This window comes from Bubalus kerabau, chromosome 1, assembly GCF_029407905.1.
Source record: "Bubalus kerabau isolate K-KA32 ecotype Philippines breed swamp buffalo chromosome 1, PCC_UOA_SB_1v2, whole genome shotgun sequence".
NCBI lineage: Eukaryota > Metazoa > Chordata > Mammalia > Artiodactyla > Bovidae > Bubalus > Bubalus kerabau.
In genome coordinates this window covers 211,085,804-211,105,501 of record NC_073624.1, presented here as the reverse complement: position 1 = coordinate 211,105,501, position 19,698 = coordinate 211,085,804, and the positions used below count along the sequence as shown (strand labels likewise).

Here is a 19,698-nt window from a genome sequence, read left to right as displayed (position 1 = left end):
TGCTAATCAAAACTGCAATGAGATCACCTCACATCTGTCAGAGTGGCCATCATTAAAAAGTCTACAAATAATAAATGATAGAGAGGGTGTACAGAAAAAGGAACCCTCTTTCACTGTTGGTGGAGATGTAAACTGATACAGCCACTATGGAAGATAGTATGGAGATTCCTTGAATAACTAGGAACAAAACCACCATATGACCCAGCAATCCCACTACTAGGCATATAACCTGAGAAAACCAAAATTGAAAAATACATATGGTGGAAATGTAAATTGATACAGCCACTAGGGCCAGTAGTATGGAGATTCCACTAGGAATAAAGCCACCACATGACCCAGAAATCCCACTACTATGCATATAACCTGAGGAAGCCCAGATTGAAAAGGATACATGTACTGCAATATTCATTATTGCAGCACTGTTTACAATAGCTAGAACATGGAAGTAGCCTGGATGTCCATCAACAGATGAAGGGATAAAGAAACTGTGGTACATATACACAATGGGATATTCCTCAGCCATAAAAAGGAATGCATTTGAGTCAGCTCTAACGAGATGGATGAGTCTAGAGCCTATTATACAGAGTGAAGTAATACAGAAAGAGAAAGATAAACATTGTATATTAATGCATATATATGGAATCTAGAAAGATGGTACTAATGAACTTATTTGCAGGGCAACAATGAAGAAACAGACATAGGGAACGGACTTATGAACATGGGTGGGGGGAGGAGAGGGTAGGATGTATGGAGAGAGTAACATGGAAACATACATTACCATATGTAAATTAGATAACCAATGGGAATTTTCTGTATGACTCAGGGAACTCAAACAGGGCTCTGTATCAACCTAGAGGAGTGGGATGTGGGGGGAGATGGGAGGGAGGTTCAAGTGGCAGGGAACATATGTATACCTACGGCTGATTCATGTTGATGTTTGACAGAAAATTCTGTTAGTTTCTGTAAAAAATTCTGTACAGCAATCATGCTGCTGCTGAGTCGCTTCAGTCGTTTTCGACTCTGTGTGACCCCATAGACGGCAGCCCACCAGGCTCCCCCATCCCTGGGATTCTCCAGGCAAGAACACTGGAGTGGGTTGCCATTTCCTTCTCCAATGCATGAAAGTGAAAAGTGAAAGCAAAGCCACTCAGTTGTGTCCGACTCTCAGCGACCCCATGGACTGCAGCCTACCAGGCTCCTCCGTCCATGGGATTTTCCAGGCAAGAGTAATCATACTTCAATTAAAAAAATTACAAACATTCAGTTTTAAGATAAACATAAAATAAGTAATGTACATGAGGGCCACACTTAACACTGAAAGTTAAGGATTATCATAAGAAAAATGTTACAGTATAAGATAAATGCTATAAAGTTCTATAGTAATCAGTTTACAATACATATAAATCATATCATTGTGCTGCATATTTAAACATATGGTGCTGTATATCAATGATCTCATAAAATGAAGAAGTATTTATTTAAAAGAAAGAATAAAATGCAAAAACATCACTGAAAGAGAACTAATAGCTGTTTTTTCTTTAGAAGTCTTTATTAAATCATAAATGTACAACAACTTCTTAATACTAGAAGACACTTCAGTTTTTTAAATGTCTTATTATACCATGATCCTAGAAAACAGTTTTTCAAAACTTTGTGAGAAAAATCTTGAAAACAGGTTCACATGTCACTGGACACTTAAAAAATTAATGTTATCGAAGAAGGGATGCTTCTATCCTCTTACTTGAAAGAAACAAAAGTTGGGAAACTGTCTCAAAAGCAATTTTTTTCATTCTTTCCTCCATAGTAAGGTGATGTTCTTAAGTAAACCAATCCATTCACAAATGACTCTGTATCTGTTCTGGTGTCTTCTGCTACATCACTGCCACGGTCATGGCATGACTGAGAAGAGTTTCCTTAAAGTCATTAATTATTTGGATAATCTAAAGTTGCCCTGTTACCTCTGGGCTCTTATCCTCTCTTTATACAGTCAAGTCCATGTAAAATAGGAAGCTAAAGATCCTCTTGTCAATCCATAGCCAAGTTCTCCACCACCATAAACTCCTTTTCCTCCTCCATAACCAGGGCTAACTCCCAAATTGTCACTTCCTGGTCATTCTCCACACCTATTATAACCATGACCAAGTCCACTGACCACTTCTCAATCCATCAGATCGTCCTCCAAAGCTACTTCCTCGTCCTGACCCTGGTCCAACATTTCCATCATCACCAGGAGAATCTCCCAAACCAGCTTTGTCTCCCCTTCTACTTCTGGAACGCTGGACTTGTTGCATTTTAGGTCGAGAAAAGGCCTTTCTTACTTCTGCCTGATGGCCATTGATGGTATGGTTTTTCTGCAACACAATCTTATCCACAGGATCATGGTCATCAAAAGTCACAAATCCAAAGCCTCTTTTTCTTCCAGACTCTCTATCAGTAATTATCTCAATGGCATCGATTTTTCCATATTTCTCAAAGTAATCTCTAAGATGATGTTCCTCAGTATCTTCAATTCCACCAACAAACAGCTTCTTCACAGTTAGGAAAACCCCTCGCTGTCCAGATTCCTCTCTTGGGACAGCACGTTTGGGGGCAATTGTTTTTCCATCAATAGAATGAGGTCTGGCAGCCATGGCAGCATCCACTTCAGCCATGGATGAAAAGGTGACAAAACCAAACCCTCTTGATCTTTTGCTTGCAGGGTCCCTTATGATCTCACAGCTTGTAAGCTTTCCCCACTGCTTGTAGTAGTTCCTCAGACTTTCTTCTGTGGTTTCAGAGCTCAAGCCACCAATAAAGAGTTTACGGTATTGTTCGTGTTCCTTCTTTTTTCTCCAAGAAGTAACAGTTTGGAAACTTTGCTCAATCTTGGACTCCATCACTTCAGCCATTTTCCTGATGAGGGAGATGAGGGAGATCTCTGGGAAAGCTCAGCAACCTGACTGTTCACAATGCTGAGGTAACAAGAAACTAGAACCTAACTCACCCCGGATCTGAGGGGAGAACATCCACTGCTCCCGGAACAACACCTTCTAAGAGCACCTTCTCAACGACCTGGTGCCACCCTTTGAAATTCTTGAGCACCTTTCAATTTTCCTGCAAAACATCATTTACATGAGTGACTTTTCCTGATTCAGGAATCCAAATTAATATTACATTTTCTATTATTTTTTCCAATTTTAGATTGTACATATATTAGTATCTTTTATTTCATAGTTTTTCTCATTAAATTGGATATCTAATGAAGACAAGATTGATCTAGTCTTTAATGTTTAACACTGACATATAGCAACATCAATATGTTTAGTTCTTAGGAAATGCTCAGAATTTTAAGAGAAAACTATCCACACCAAAAAAGAAAAAATTTTTTCCTACATTTTTCAAATAAATTCACTATAGTTAAGCACTGATAATCTCTTGTGGTGGACTGCAATCATTTCTTTTCAAATCATTTTTCTCTGTGTAATCCATTTTAAGACTCTAGCCACAATAATCCATTTAAGATGTAAAGCTAATCAGTGCATCCTTTCTTTTAAATTTCTGTCCACATTGGTATGTTTAAGGGGAGAAAAAAATCAAATTCCATTCCTGCTGTTCTGCCATAATTATTAACAGTACCTCTTAAAGATGTTTGAGTCTGGAGGGAAAGTTACTTGATCCTCTCATTTACAGAGCACCTAATATATGCCAAGGTGTGGACTAAAACCAAGGATTCATAATTCCACTTAAAAAAGTTACTGCCCTAATTTATTTTAATCCTGATGAGATAAAAGTGTTAATAGACTTAAGAATGTCTACTCTAGTGTTAGGTATGAATAAGGATTCTGACAAACAGTAAGGCCAATGCAGAGATAGGAGACAGAGCAAGAGCAGTAAGAAAGGTAAAGGGAGGGAGAATTAACTACAATTTCAGATGATGAGATTATAGGAGTCTGACTCCTGAGAGCTGAGCAAAGAAAGAAAAGGATGGGGGTAGAGTTCCCTTGGGGGTCCAGTGCTTAGGACTCATCACTTTTACTGCTGTGGCCTGGATTCAATCCCTGGTTGGGGAACTAAGATACCAGAAAACAAAGGGAAGAAAGGAAAAATGGGGAAAAAAACACACACACACACATAGTAACTAAGGAATTTTAAGATAGAACAATTTCTGCAACACAGGGATAAATAGTACTTTGCTTTCCAGGGACACTGATTTTAAAAACTAAAATGTTGGGGCTTGTCTGGTGGTCCAGGGGTTATGAATACTCCTGCCAATGCAGGCAACACAGGTTCGATCCATAGCTTGGGAAGATTGCTCATGCCATGGAGCAACTGAGCCCACACTCTAGAAAATCTGGACTGTTATTCCCAAGAAAGTTTCATATACAAAGGTATGTAAAACCATGAATCATAAATAAATAAAAATTAAAAAAACTAAAATCTGGACTATTATCCTAAGAAAGTTTCATATACAAAGGTATATAAAACTATTTCTTAATACTGCTGCTGCTGCTAAGTCGCTTCAGTCGTGTCTGACTCTGTGCGACCCCATAGACAGCAGCCCACCAGGCTAGCCTGTCCCTGGTATTCTCCAGGCAAGAATACTGGAGTGGGTTGCCATTTCCTTCTCCAATGCGTGAAACTGAAGTTGCTCAGTCGTGTCCGACTCTGTGCGACACCATAGACGGCAGCCTACCAGGCTCCTCCGTCCATGGGATTTTCCAGGCAAGAATACTGGAGTGGGTTGCCATTGTTTTCTCCACCTTCTTAATACTGCTGCTGCTGCTGCTGCTAAGTCGCTTCAGTCGTGTCGGACTCTGTGCGACCCCATAGACGGCAGCCAACCAGGCCCCGCCGTCCCTGGGATTCTCTAGGTAAGAAAACTGGAGTGGGTTTCCTCCTCCAATGCATGACAGTGAAAAGTGAAAGTGAAGTCGCTCAGTCGTGTCCGACTCTTAGCGACCCTATGGACTGCAGCCTACCAGGCTCCTCCATCCATGGGATTTTCCAGGCAAGAGTACTGGAGTGGGGTGCCATTGTTTTCTCCACCTTCTTAATACTAACACCAAGGAAATAACTTAGGTAACTTCTTGTTTTAAGAGTAAAATCTGCTAACTTAAGAAGAGATTTTACCAAAGAAAAAAGGATACAAAAGGACATTCTTCCCATCAATAAAAATGCCACACTTACCAGAACAGTCTGACTTGTGAATGCTGGTTCTCCCTGTTCCAAGAGCTGTCCTGTGACCCACACCTGAGATGAGGGCAACCCTTGCTGCAGATAGTAGTGACTTCTGCCTCTGATTACCCTTTTATAGACTAACAGTGGATAATCCAATCGGTGGATAACCCAGAGACACAGCCTATTTTAGATTAATGAGATTGAAGAGATTCTAAAAGAAAAAAATCTGGGGCTACTGATATTTGCATATTGTCCTAGATGAAAAAATGTAATATGTTTGTATGTGGGGAGTGTTACTTAGAATTTATGCCAACATCTTAATCAATATTTTATGTTTCCTTTTTCTCCCACTATGGAATACATTCTGCAAAAATAAGAATGGAAGTTTCTTGATATAAAACTTCAGATAAGTTATGCTTTCATAGGAAAAAATAGACGCTGCTTAAAGTTTTTCAATAAAAAATATCAAAAAACTTATTGACAAGACTATAATATCATACAGCCACTACAACAAAATTAGTGTTTTGTGCATTTACATTTCACCTAATTACTCATATTTGAAATGACAACAAGTGTATTGCTTTTTCCTTACCCTTTGACCTAAATAGTCTCTTTACTCTTTTTACTCCACTTTTATTGTTCCAAGATTCCCTAATCAATTTGTTAATCCAAATCATATACAAATCTGGGTGTAATTACGTTGGTGATTAAATTATGAATCTTTCACTTAATAGTCTAATATACTTAAAGTCTAATACTTTCACCACCTTTCCCAAAGTCTAAAACCTTAGAACACTTTAATTCCATTACACTTTCCTGAGTGTTTTATCATTTCTGCAATGCATTTTAATTCTGACTATATTTTAATTTCCATGGGATGTTATCTGTCACTGCTGTTTAGTCAGTAAGTCATGTCTGACTCTTTACCAGAGATATAACTAGTTCTTTATAAAACAAAATTAAATTATATTTATTTCCTAATCATTGCTTCCTTTCCTCCTCATTCCATTCTGCATTCCTAATTTTCAATCTGGGATTATTTTCCTTGGAGCTTAATATTTCACTCTAGTATTTTGTCTAATTCAAAGCTGTTAACAATGAAATATTTCACTTTAAGTTTTTAAAGACATCTTTACTTGGGGGAACATTGAAGCTTGATACAGAATTCTGGTTTGATATGATAATTATCACTCTTTAAAAATAGTGTTCTGTTAGTATTTATCTTATTTTGTTTCAATATCAGTGTCAAAAATTAAGCTTTTTCTTGCATGTTTGGCTTCTGTATTCTCTACAGATTTGTTAGGTTAACTTTGGCTTTTAGACCATAGGATAGCTTTTCATTGTTTCTTCTGCATATACTTGTGTTAGCTAATGTTGAGTTACTGCAAATGTAGGTGGATGCCTTTCACTAATATGAAGTGTGCTTGTGTATTTTCACTTGTAATATTGTGACTGAAAGTGGGGTCCAGCTATTTACCACTCAAAATCCACTAAAGAGGCAAGGTTGGTAGAAAGGAAAATTTGCTTCATTTTGGATGCCAGAAATGGGGGTAGGGGAGGGAGGACTCCTATCCAAAGGTCAACTTCCACCCTCACAACCAGGGACTACTAGTTTTTATTGACAGAGGGAGGGGGCTACATGCAGAAACAGCACAGTCAGCTCTGACAGTCATCTTGAAATTGGTCATGCAGTAGTGTGACCGGTCTCATCTTGATTGTTTTAAGTAGTTCAGTTCAGTTAAGTCTCTCAGTCATGTCTGACTCTTTGCAACCCCATGAACCACAGCATGCTAGGCCTCGCTGTCCATCACCAACTCCCAGAGTCCACCCAAACCCATGTCCATTGTGTTGGTGATACCATCCAACCATCTCATCCTCCGTCGTCCCCTTCTCCTCCTGCCCCCAATCCCTCCCAGCATCAGAGTCTTTTCCAATGAGTCAGCTCTTTGTATCAGGTGGCCAAAGTATTGGAATTTCAGCTTTAGCATCAGTCCTTCCAATGAACACCCAGGACTGATCTCCTTTAGAATGGACTGGTTGGATCTCCTTGCAGTCCAAGGGACTCTCAAGAGTCTTCTCCAACATCACAGTTCAAAAGCATCAATTCTTTGGCGCTCAGCTTTCTTCACAGTCCAACTCTCACATCCATACATGACCACTGGAAAAACCATAGCCTTGACTAGGTGGACCTTTGCTGACAAAGTAATGTCTCTGCTTTTGAATATGCTGTCTAGGTTGGTCATAACTTTCCTTCCAAGAAGTAAGTATCTTTTAATTTCATGGCTGCAATCACCATCTGCCGTGATTTTGGAGCCCCCCAAAACAAAGTCAACCAGTTTCCACTGTTTCCCCATCTATTTGCCATGAAGTGATGGTTTTAAGTAGAGTTTGTCTTAATCTTCAGGGTTGGTTTGTTCCCATTTCCTTGAGGCAAATTCCCAGAATTATGTCAGATTATGTCTTGGCTATAGTCTGGCCATCAAGTAGTTAACTTCTTTCACATGTTGAAAGTTTCAGTATCTAGCTCAGAGGGTGTGTTCAGAATGTATTTATAGCTCTTGAGGAGGAATTAAAAGACTTTAACTTTGCTTAATGACTAAACTAAATTACTTATTCTTGTTGGACTCTTTTCCTTTATTCCTGCATTTTCTCGTTTTTCTCTGCGTAAACTTATTTTTGACTAAAATTTTTCCACAGGCAAAAGGCAAGCTGAGGACATGAGCGGGGAGGTGAGGGGGGATGGTGAAAGACCATAAAGTCTTGCTCTGTTTCAATATCAATTCCTCTATGCCTTCTCTCTGCTCCCCTTTTAATCATATCTCTCTTCCATTTTAAGTCTGTGTTGTTTATTATTTTTCACTCTCAGTTTCTGTTGAAATATTTGCTCTGCCTTACTCTTTAGTAATCCAGGTAAAAACTGTAGAATCAATATTTTCTTAATTACCAAAATTTTTAGTTTCATTTCCAAGACAGACAGAATAAAAATCTTTGATTTTTAAAAAGGAACAGTTTTACAATAAAGCCATATGGTGAAAGAAAAATTTCACCACTTCTCTACTGATTTGAATAAGCTCTATGATAATCCTAGTTTGACCTCATAGGGTCTGGCACTCTCCTGCCCTACATGAGGAGGAGCTAGTAATATAAGTCTGAGGTCTACTCAGAGAAGAGGGTTTTTTCCTCCTTCCCCACTTTCCTTTGATTATAAAATTGTGGCCCACTTAATCCTTGGGGCAGAGCTCCCTTGCCTGCTTCCTTGCATTGCTTATAAGCATCCTATATTAATAAACCTATTTATTGCCTATCACTTTGCCTCTTGCTAAGTTCCTCTTCCTGAGTTCCTTCTGCACTAAGACATGAAGAATCTGAGCCTCAGTAAGTACAGACACCGGGTGAGTGATTCTAATTAAAAGACCATGGGTTCGAGTTCCAATATGAGGTATATAGTTTCAGGTGTGTTCTTGAGGGTGTTTCTGGAAAAGACTAGCACTTGATTCTATAGACTAAGTAAATAAATCCACTTTCATGAATGTGAGTGGGTGTTTTGCTATTTGGTCAGGGCCCAAATGGAAAAAAGTGAAGGAAGGATTAATCCATTCTCCCTCACTGGTACATCCATATTTTCCTGCCTCTGGACTTCAGAACTCCTGGTTCTCAAGCATTTGGAATTGGAATCAAGTATACTGCTGACTTTTCTGGCTTTCCAGTTTGGAGATGGTGGTTTCTGGGACTTTCCCATCTATCAAGCCACTGAGTCAATTCTTACAATAGATTTTCATATATATATATATATATATATGAATAGTTCTGGTGAGCTGACCAGATTTATGCTTTAAATGGATCATTGTGACTAGAATCTCATACCTGAATTAATGGAGAAAGGATTAGGAATCTTAAACCATCATTGCTAATCTATTAGAGGAGGTTATTCAAAAGATGACATCTTGCTTGAGTATGGTTAGTGGATGGATTTTCAATATACCAAGAAGTAAAGATTTAAAAATTTACCAATTTGTAAGATGGCCTGGGTTTGGATAATAATCTTCAGATTTGTCTCCTTGTCTCACACCAGCTTTGTAATATCCCTAAATCCTTTTCTCAATGTATAATACCTGTACCAGCATTATCAACATCAACTAGGAACCTCTTAGAAATGAAAATTCTCCACTCCCACCTAAGACCTATTTGGGTTGAAGTCCAGAAATCTGAGTTTTAGAAACCCTGTAGCTGATTGTGATGGCACATTTATCCAGGACAGAAAATGATAGAATATCACAATAGGCTGACACATTCACCATGGATTTCAGTGTTTGTCCCTCATTTTACTCAAACTACATATTTTAATTTTAAAAAGAAAGCTCAGGAAATATGCCTCGACTTCACAGAGGAAACAATGAGACTATGAAATAGGTCAAGCAGAAAACTGGCTTCAGCTCTAGCTACCCTGTAAGGCTTGTATCTGCATTGTATCTGGAACTGCATGTTCCAGAGGTGAGTGACAAGAATAATTTCCCAGGCTGACAGTGAGTTCAGGAACAGCCAACAGGAGACCACCTTGGACATCAAGAGACTGCAAGGACTACAGGTTGCAGCAGTGAAGGAGAACTTGTATGTCCTTTTATTTTACAAATACCTTAACAACAGTTGCACCAAGTAGTTCTGATAAATCCTTTGGCCAGTATAAGGGTGGATGGGGGTCTGCATACTAGTCCTAAAAAAGCCCAAGAATGTCCATATCTATCATAGATGAGCCCAGAAACAGACCTGGTTCTCTTGCAACCTCTCTTTAGGAATCAGGAAAATTATAGAGATGACAAGAAACAGAAGCAGATTGTGAAGAAAGCAGAGGAGAGACTGCCACTAGCCTTGAGGACAGATGGGATTGCCAGGGAAGAAGAGAGGACAAAGATCCAAGAAAGACCCTAGAAAACACAGCAAGAAAGGCAACATTAATGCTGAAGAAAAGGAAAGTGGTGCACACCTTGAGAAATTGATCTTCTGATGTATTTGACCTTTCATCAGCATCTCCTTGCAATGTCCATTGTCATATTCATGTTTCATAGTAAGGGCTGTTGCTGAACCACGAAAGACTCCAGGATTCTTGGCCTCCAGAGGAGAAGAATTCAATTGGGGCCAGAGATGAGGCTTGATCACTCAGAGCTTTTGTGTAATAGTTTTATTAAGTATAAAAGAGATAGAGAAAGCTTCTGACACAGACATCAGAAGGGGGATGGAGACTGCCCCCATCACTAGTGTTAGCAAGGGAGTTATATACTTTTTAATTAGTTATTACAATGAATCAAAAGAATGTCAGATCAGATCAGATCAGTCGCTCAGTCGTGTCCGACTCTTTGTGACCCCATGAATCGCAGTACGCCAGGCCTCCCTGTCTATCACCAATTCCCGGAGTTCACTCAGACTCACGTCCATCGAGTCAGTGATGCCATCCAGCCATCTCATCCTCTGTCGTCCCCTTCTCCTCTTGCCCCCAATCCCTCCCAGCATCAGAGTCTTTTCCAATGAGTCAACTCTTCGCATGAGGTGGCCAAAGTACTGGAGTTTCAGCTTTAGCATCATTCCTTCCAAAGAAATCCCAGGGCTGATCTCCTTCAGAATGGACTGGTTGGATCTCCTTGCAGGCCAAGGGACTCTCAAGAGTCTTCTCCAACACCACAGTTCAAAAGCATCAATTCTTCAGCACTCAGCCTTCTTCACAGTCCAACTCTCACATCCATACATGACCACAGGAAAAACCATAGCCTTGACTAGACGGACCTTTGTTGGCAAAGTAATGTCTCTGCTTTTGAATATGCTATGTAGGTTGGTCATAACTTTCCTTCCAAGGAGTAAGCATCTTTTAATTTCATGGCTGCAGTCACCATCTGCAGTGATTTTGGAGCCCAAAAAAATAAAGTCTGACACTGTTTCCCCATCTATTTCCCATGAAGTGATGGGGCCGGATGCCATGATCTTCGTTTTCTGAATGTTGAGCTTTAAGCCAACTTTTTCACTCTCCAGTTTCACTTTCATCAAGAGGCTCTTGAGTTCCTCTTCACTTTCTTCCATAAGGGTGGTGTCTTCTGCATATCTGAGGTTATTGATATTTCTCCCGGCAATCATGATTCCAGCTTGTGTTTCTTCCAGTCCAGCGTTTCTCATGATGTACTCTGCATATAAGTTAAATAAACAGGGTGACAATATACAGCCTTGACGTACTCCTTTTCCTACTTGGAACCAGTCTGTTGTTCCATGTCCAGTTCTAACTGTTGCTTCTTGACCTGCATACAGATTCCTCAAGAGGCAGATAAGGTGGTCTGGTATTCCCATCTCTTCAAGAATTTTCCACAGTTTATTGTGATCCACACAGTCAAAGGTTTTTGGCATAGTCAATAAAGCAGAAATAGATGTTTTTCTGGAACTCTCTTGCTTTTTCCATGATCCAGCGGATGTTGGCAACTTGATATCTGGTTCCTCTGCCTTTTCTAAAACCAGCTTGAACATCAGGAAGTTGATGGTTCACATATTGCTGAAGTCTGGCTTGGAGAATTTTTGAGCATTACTTTACTAGCGTGTGAGATGAGTGCAATTATGCGGTAGTTTGAGCATTCTTTAGCATTGCCTTTCTTTGGGATTGGAATGAATCCAGTCCTGTGGCCACTGCTGAGTTTTCTAGATTTGCTGGCATATTGAGTGCAGCACTTTCACAGCATCATCTTTCAGGTTTTGGAATAACTCAACTGGAATTCCATCACCTCCACTAGCTTTGTAGTTATGCTTTCTAACAGCCGCTTGACTTCACATTCCAGGATGTCTGGCTCTAGGTAAGTGATCACAGCATCGTCATTATCTGGGTCATGAAGATCTTTTTTGTACAGTTCTTCTGTGTATTCTTGCCACCTCTTCTTGATATCTTCTGCTTCTGTTAGGTCCATACCATTTCTGTCCTTTATCGAGCCCACCTTCACATGAAATATTCCCTTGGTATCTCTAATTTTCTTGAAGAGATCTCTAGTCTTTCCCATTCTGTTGTTTTCCTCTATTTCTTTGCATTGATTGCTGAGGAAGGCTTTCTTATCTCTTCTTGCTATTCTTTGGAACTCTGCATTCAGATGCTTGTATCTTTCCTTTTCTCCTTTGCTTTACGCTTTTCTTCTTTCCACAGCTATTTGTAAGGCCTCCCCAGACAGCCATTTTGCTTTTTTGCATTTCTTTTCCATGGGGATGGTCTTGATCCCTGTCTCCTGTACAATGTCACGAACCTCATTCCATAGTTCATCAGGCACTCTATCTATCAGATCTAGGCCCTTAAATCTATTTCTCACTTCCACTGTATAATCATAAGGGATTTGATTTAGGTCATACCTGAATGGTCTAGTGGTTTCCCCTACTTTCTTCAATTTAAGTCTAAATTTGGCAATAAGGAGTTCATGGTCTGAGCCACAGTCAGCTCCCGGTCTTGTTTTTGCTGACTGTATAGAGCTTCTCCATCTTTGGCTGCAAAGAATATAATCAATCGGATTTCAGTGTTGACCATCTGGTGATGTCCATGTATAGCGTCTTCTCTTGTGTTGTTGGAAGAGGGTGTTTGTTATGACCAGTGCAGTTTCTTGAATGTCTGGAGGTTGTAAAGATCTTACTAGACCCACGCCCATAATTTACATTTTAAGATAACAGGATTAGTCACAATGTTTTCAGGAAGGAGAAACTGTCCTCAAGCAGGATACTTTGCTGTTATATAATCCTTAGCACAGAGTTTAAACCGAGTTGTTTGTTGTGTAATCATGAGTTCCATGCTTAAAGATAAAAACGTTTTATGTGACTAAGACTAAGGAATGTAGAAGAAAAAAAATTGTCCTTTTCTCCTCCTTGAGAATTCCAGACTGCACCCCCCCCCTCTCTGGGGACCCCCGGACTTCTTATCAACCTGCCTAGGCATTGACTCTTTCATAGAAAACTCAATTTACATTTTCCTTGATTGTCGTCATTTTTATATTAAATCAATAGGATAATTGAGGCTGAGGTTTTACTTTCTGATTTGAATTTACATTTCTTTCCTCTAGTACTTACACTCAAAGAAAAGATAATCCACTCAAGTGAGATTTTTTTTCTGTTAATGCTGTATTAAATCTCATTTCATACATTATTATTTTCTTAATAATAATTGGTTTTGCTTGTAAGTTTCAGATAAAATCCATCAACTTTTCCTTTATTTGTCATATCTTTATTCATATATAGGTAATTTTTATATTACCAGGAGCTGACTGTGGCTCAGATCATGAACTCCTTATTGCCAACTTCAGACTTAAATTGAAGAAAGTACAGAAAACCACTAGACCATTCAGGTATGACCTAAATCAAATCCTTTATGATTATACAGTGGAAGGACTGATGCTGAAACTCCACTACTTTGGCCACTTCATGCAGAGTTGACTCATTGGAAATGACCCTGATGCTGGGAGGGATTGGGGCAGGAGAAGGAGGGGATGACAGAGGATGAGATGGCTGGATGGCATCACTGACTCCATGGACGTGAGTTTGATTGAACTCCAGGAGTCGGTGATGGACAGGGAGGCCTGGCGTGCTGCAATTCATGGGGTCACAAAGAGTCGGACATGCCTGAGCGACTGATCTGATCTGATCAGTTTTCTTTTCATTGTGAAATAGGTAACAGGTAGAAGGTGATTACGAATTTTTATACTAGTGTGCTCAGAAATGTGTCGCTCTGAGCAAAAAGCACAAATAAAACAGCAAATAGGCCTTTCCTTCTTGTGGGATTTTTCCTCTTACATTTATGAGCAAGAATAGGACTGATGACAATGGAGGGAAACTCTTCCTACAAAAGAAAACTAAAATCTGCAACTTGTAGAGTATTAATGAGACTATGGATTTAGCTTTTATTCCTTGAACCTCAGAGTTTTTGACACTCTGTTGTGGGAGAGAATAAATCTATATCGTTTCCTTTAGATTATGGTAAAATTCACACAATGTATAGTTCACCATTTTAAGTAGTATAATTCAGTGGATTTTAGTACCTTCCCATGTTGTTCAACCATCACCATTGTAAAGAATAGTATCAGTATAAATGAAAACATCATGAAATTTTATATCAAAATTCAGCTGTATCTTTTAAACTTTTCATTAAGAATTCCATATGTTGGAAACTTTAGTTTGGGTACCAAAATCCTAGCATGCTTCCTTTAAATTTATTTTAAAAGCTGTTAAAAAGACAGACATTTTATTTAATCTGGTTAGTTTACTTTATTTAATCAACAATTTGATGAAATGTATTTGTCTTTGTGTATAACGACAAATTTCTAAATATATTCTGAAATGGATTTCTAGATTCACAAAAGCCATCATTAAAATTCAATAAATTAATTTCTAAACCATGTAATTTATGTTGAGTTCATAATCACCATCAGTGTTCTCACATTTTAAATTGTTTGCAGGTTTTATAGTTATCTATAACAATGGTTCATTTTCCAGGGACAGTGTAGAATACCATGGAGACTCCATTTCTGTTTTCATCACCATCATTTCAAGGTACATTTGGAGCATGGCATATACACCAGTTTAGATGAAAGTGTTGGATTTTCTTATGATAATTACATCAACATTTTCTGCATCGAGTACACTCCAAGGAAATGTATAGATTTTATGATGTTTTGGCTTTTGTATGTTTTGTCAACACTCATCTTGATATTTTATTACATTACATCCTAAACTAGGAATATTTTTCAAGTATATGTTATGAAAGAAATAATTACAGAGTAAAGACCCCTCTTCCCATGTAGAATTCTCCAAATAGACCTAGTAATAAGCCAGGCTTTAGTAGTACGTGAACCGTGAACTTGCAGATGTTCAAGCTGGTTTTAGAAAAGGCAGAGCAACCAGAGATCAAATTGCCAACATTTGCTGGGTCATCGAAAAAGCAAGAGAATTCCATAAAGCAGTTCTATTTCTGCTTTATTGACTATGCCAAAGCCTTTGACTGTGTGGATCACAGTAAACTGTGGAAAATTCTGAAAGAGATGGGAATACCAGACCACCTGACCTGCCTCTTGAGAAATCTGTATGCAGGTTAGGAAGCAACAGTTAGAACTGGACATGGAACAACAGATTGGTCCCAAATAGGAAAAGGAGTATGTCAAGGCTGTATATTGTCACCCTGCTTATTTAACTTATATGCAGAGTACATCATGAGCAACGCTGGGCTGGAAGAAGCACAAGCTGGAATCAAGATTGCTGGGAGAAATATCAATAACCTCAGATATGCAGATGACACCACCCTTATGGCAGAAAGTGAAGAGGAACTAAAGCCTCTTGATGAAAGTGAAAGAGAAGAGTGAAAAATTTGGCTTAAAGCTCAGCATTCAGAAAACTAAGATCATGGCATCTGGCCCCATCACTTCATTGGAAATAGACGGGGAAACAGTGGAAACAGTGTCAGACTTTATTTTGGGGGGCTCCCAAATCACTGCAGATGGTGATTGCAGCCATGAAATTAAAAGACGCTTACTCCTCGGAAGGAAAGTTATGACCAACCTAGATAGCATATTCAAAAGCAGAGACATTACTTTGTCAACAAAGGTCCATCTAGTTAAGGCTATGGTTTTTCCAGTAGTCATGTATGGATGTGAGGGTTGGACTGTGAAGAAAACTGAGCACCAAAGAATTGATGCTTTTGAACTGTGATGTTGGAGAAGACATTTGAGAGTCCCTTGGACTGCAAGGAGATCCAAACAGTCCATCCTAGAGGAGATCAGCCCTGGGATTTCTTTGGAAGGAATGATGCTAAAGCTGAAACTCCAGTACTTTGGCCACCTCATGCGAAGAATTGACTCATTGGAAAAGACTCTGATGCTGGGAGGAATTGGGGGCAGGAGGAGAAGGGGACGACAGAGGATGAGATGGCTGGATGGCATCACTGACTCGATGGACGTGAGTCTGAGTGAACTTCGGGAATTGGTGATGGACAGGGAGGCCTGGCGTGCTGTGATTCATGGGGTCGTAAAGAGTCGGACACGACTGAGGGACTGAACTGAACTGAAGTCAACTGAACTGAATTATAGGTACATATATGACCAATGTGAAAGGACTGTGGATCCATTGTGCCTAATCCTGTGGACTTGAGAGAAACATATGGTGTATCTCAATAAAATATAACCATATATCTTCTGCTTGTCTATTCATGACCTGCATCTGAAGGACAGTTATCTTCCGAGGTAGAATTATGGGTTTGTCTGCATCTCCTGGAGGTCCCATTTCTGTTTTCACCAAAAGCATTTCATGAAGGGCTTGGGCAACTGCATACACAGCATTATCGGTGAAATAACTGGATTCAGACAAGGTCATCATGTCAGTGGAGAAGGCAATGGCACCCAACTCCAGTACTCTTGCATGGAAGGTCCCATGGATGGAGGAACCTGGTAGGCTGCAGTCCATGGGGTTGTGAAGAGTCAGAAATGACTGAGCGACTTCACTTTCACGCGTTGGAGAAGGAAATGGCAACCCACTCCAATGTTCTTGCCTGGAGAAACCCAGGGACAGGCTAGCCTGGTGGGCTGCTGTCTATGGGGTCGCACAGAGTCAGACATGACTGAAGCGCCTTAGCAGCAGCAGCATCATGTCAGAATTCCCTTGCATAAACTCTAAAGAAGAATTGGGTGGGCAGTAGAAGATATTTACACAATGTGATCCAGCAGGTGAATATGTAGTAATTTGAAGCCACATGTTCAGTTCAGTTCAGTCTCTCAGTCGTGTTCGACTCTTTGTGATCCCGTGAATTGCAGCACACCAGGCCTCCCTGTCCATCATCAACTCCCGGAGTTCACTCAAACTCACGTCCATCGTTCGATGATGCCATCCAACCATCTCATCCTCTGTTGTCCCCTTCTCCTCCTTCCCCCCATCCCTCCCAGCATCAGAGTCTTTTCCAATGAGTCAACTCTTCGCATGAGGTGGCCATAGTAGTGGAGTTTCAGCTTTAGCATCATTCCTTCCAAAGAACACCCAGGACTGATCTCCTTTAGGATGGACTGGTTGGATCTCTTTGCAGTTCAAGGGACTCTCAAGTGTCTTCTCCAACACCACAGTTCAAAATCATCAATTCTTTGGTGCTCAGTTTTCTTCACAGTCCAACTCTCACATCCATACATGACTACTGGAAAAACCATAGCCTTGACTAGATGGACCTTTGTTGACAAAGTAATGTCTCTGCTTTTGAATATGCTATCTAGGTTGGTCATAACTTTCCTTCCGAGGAGTAAGCGTCTTTTAATTTCATGGCTGCATCACCATCTGCAGTGATTTGGGAGCCCCCCAAAATAAAGTCTGACACTGTTTCCACTGTTTCCCCATCTATTTCCCATGAAGTGATGGGACAAGATGTCATGACCTTAGTTTTTTGAATGTTGAGCTTTAATCCAACTTTTTCACTCTCATTTTTCACTTTCATCAAGAGGCTTTTTAGTTCCTCTTCACTTTCTGCCATAAGGGTGGTGTCATCTGCATATCTGAGGTTATTGATATTTCTCCCAGAAATCTTGATTTCAGCTTGTGCTTCTTCCAGCCCAGCGTTTCTCATGATGTACTCTGCATATAAGTTAAATAAGCAGGGTGACAATATACGGCCTTGACGTACTCCTTTTCCTATTTGGAACCAGCCTGTGGTTCCATGTCCAGTTCTAACTGTTTATTCCTGACCTGCATATAGGTTTCTCAAGAGGCAGGTCAGGTGGTCTGGTATTCCCATCTCTTTCAGAATTTTCCACAGTTTACTGTGATCCACACAAAGGCTTTGGCATAGTCAATAAAGCAGAAATAGAACTGCTTTATGGAACTCTCTTGCTTTTTCGATGATCCAGCGGATGTTGGCAATTTAATCTCTGGTTCCTCTGCCTTTCCTAAAACCAGCTTGAACATCTGGAAGTTCATGGTTCATGTATTGCTAAAGCCCGGTTTAGAGAATTTTGAGCATTACTTTACTAGCATGTGAGATGAGTATAATTGTGCGGTAGTTTGAGCATTGTTTTGCATTGCCTTTTTTTGGGATTGGAATGAAAACTTACCTTTTCCAGTCAGTTTATAGTCAGTAGTGTGGCCACTGCTGAGTTTTCCAAGTTTGCTGGCATATTGAGTGCAGCACTTTCACAGCCACACATTACTGAAGTAAAAATCTTCTGGGTATTGGAAAGGATTAACTGTCTTGAGAAAGTGTTTAAAACTTGGGATGTCCCTCTTCTGAAGTAAGGAGAAACCTCCATGGAAAGAGTGCAGTATGTAGTTCATCTCAGTCAACACACTATCTTCCTTTGTTGCCATAATCCATACTTTGTCTGAGGTTAAATAGAGTCCTGCTCCTCTGTCTATGGAAATGAAGCAGCCCATATTCTGGGCATCTTCAGTGAATGTACATCAGTTAATTGATACAATTCCTTAATGGTAGGGAGCTTTTCAGCAAAGGCCACAGATATACTTTTCTTTACCATATCTGCTTTCAGGTTCCAGAGTAACTGCTTCCCTTTCTTATCTTCAGAGAAAAAATAGTGTCACCCATATCCAGTCAAGATGCAAGAACAGCCTAATCATTCCATGCATGAGATAGCTGTCCTCCCTGGCCATCTGATAAATGGATGGAAACTGGTCTTTATCACTCAGTGAAGAATCAAAAGGACCATATGTCATCCGAGCAAGAAAAGAATAACATGATTCTTCTAACCCGTGTTTAGTGGGTTTGGGGCTGTCTTCCTTGAGGAGAGGGTGAACAAGTCCTCTCTGCTACAGGGAGAGTGATCAAATTATTTCCTGAAAAGAGAGAGACCCAGTGGACATTCTATAGTTCTTATTTCATTTTCGGACACACAGAAGACTGTGTTTCCTAGATCCCTCACTCTTGGAAAAGACATGTAGTTTCTTCTTAAAAATGATATGAATATGATATAAAAAACCAAAAGAGAACGTGTGAGATCCCCATGAGCTCTTTATTTCCTTCAATGGCAGCTGATGTTTCAGATAGTGCACCCAGAATAATGTGGTATTTCCATCAACTTTGCCCCAGGTGGCTTGTGAAGAAGAGATTACTTCTACCTAGCAACTAATGTTTCATGCAAATGCTGAGAATAAGTAAATCTTGTCTTATTAAATCTTCATGATGGATTAAACGTACTACCACAGCATTACCTACATTATCCTAGAGATTACAATGCCCTGCCCTTTCATGCTTTCTTTAAAAATATTCCATGGACAGCATTCTTCTATTCTATGCTGTTGTTCTTAGAAGTAATGTCTCCTGTTTGCTGCTGGTCAGATTGGTCCTTGGAAAGAGATCCTGAGATGGAGAGACCTGTGTGGAAAGTTTAACAGAGTATCCTCCTTATATGTCTGGGGGACAGGAGCAAGGCAGAAATGGGGGAAGAGAACTGCTGAACCACAAGACAATTACAACCAAATCTCAGTCAGTCCTCAGGGCTCTAGGATGACCCTTCAGGGCTGTCCAATACTGAGGCTAGGGAACCAGGCTTCTTATTACTATGTCTCTAA

General features: G+C 39.9%; 1 pseudogene; it reads right to left on the bottom strand.

The window, feature by feature from the left end:
- Positions 1-1,528: 1,528 nt before the first annotated feature.
- Positions 1,529-5,264, bottom strand: LOC129631387 (heterogeneous nuclear ribonucleoproteins A2/B1-like; annotated as a pseudogene).
- Positions 5,265-19,698: the final 14,434 nt, after the last annotated feature.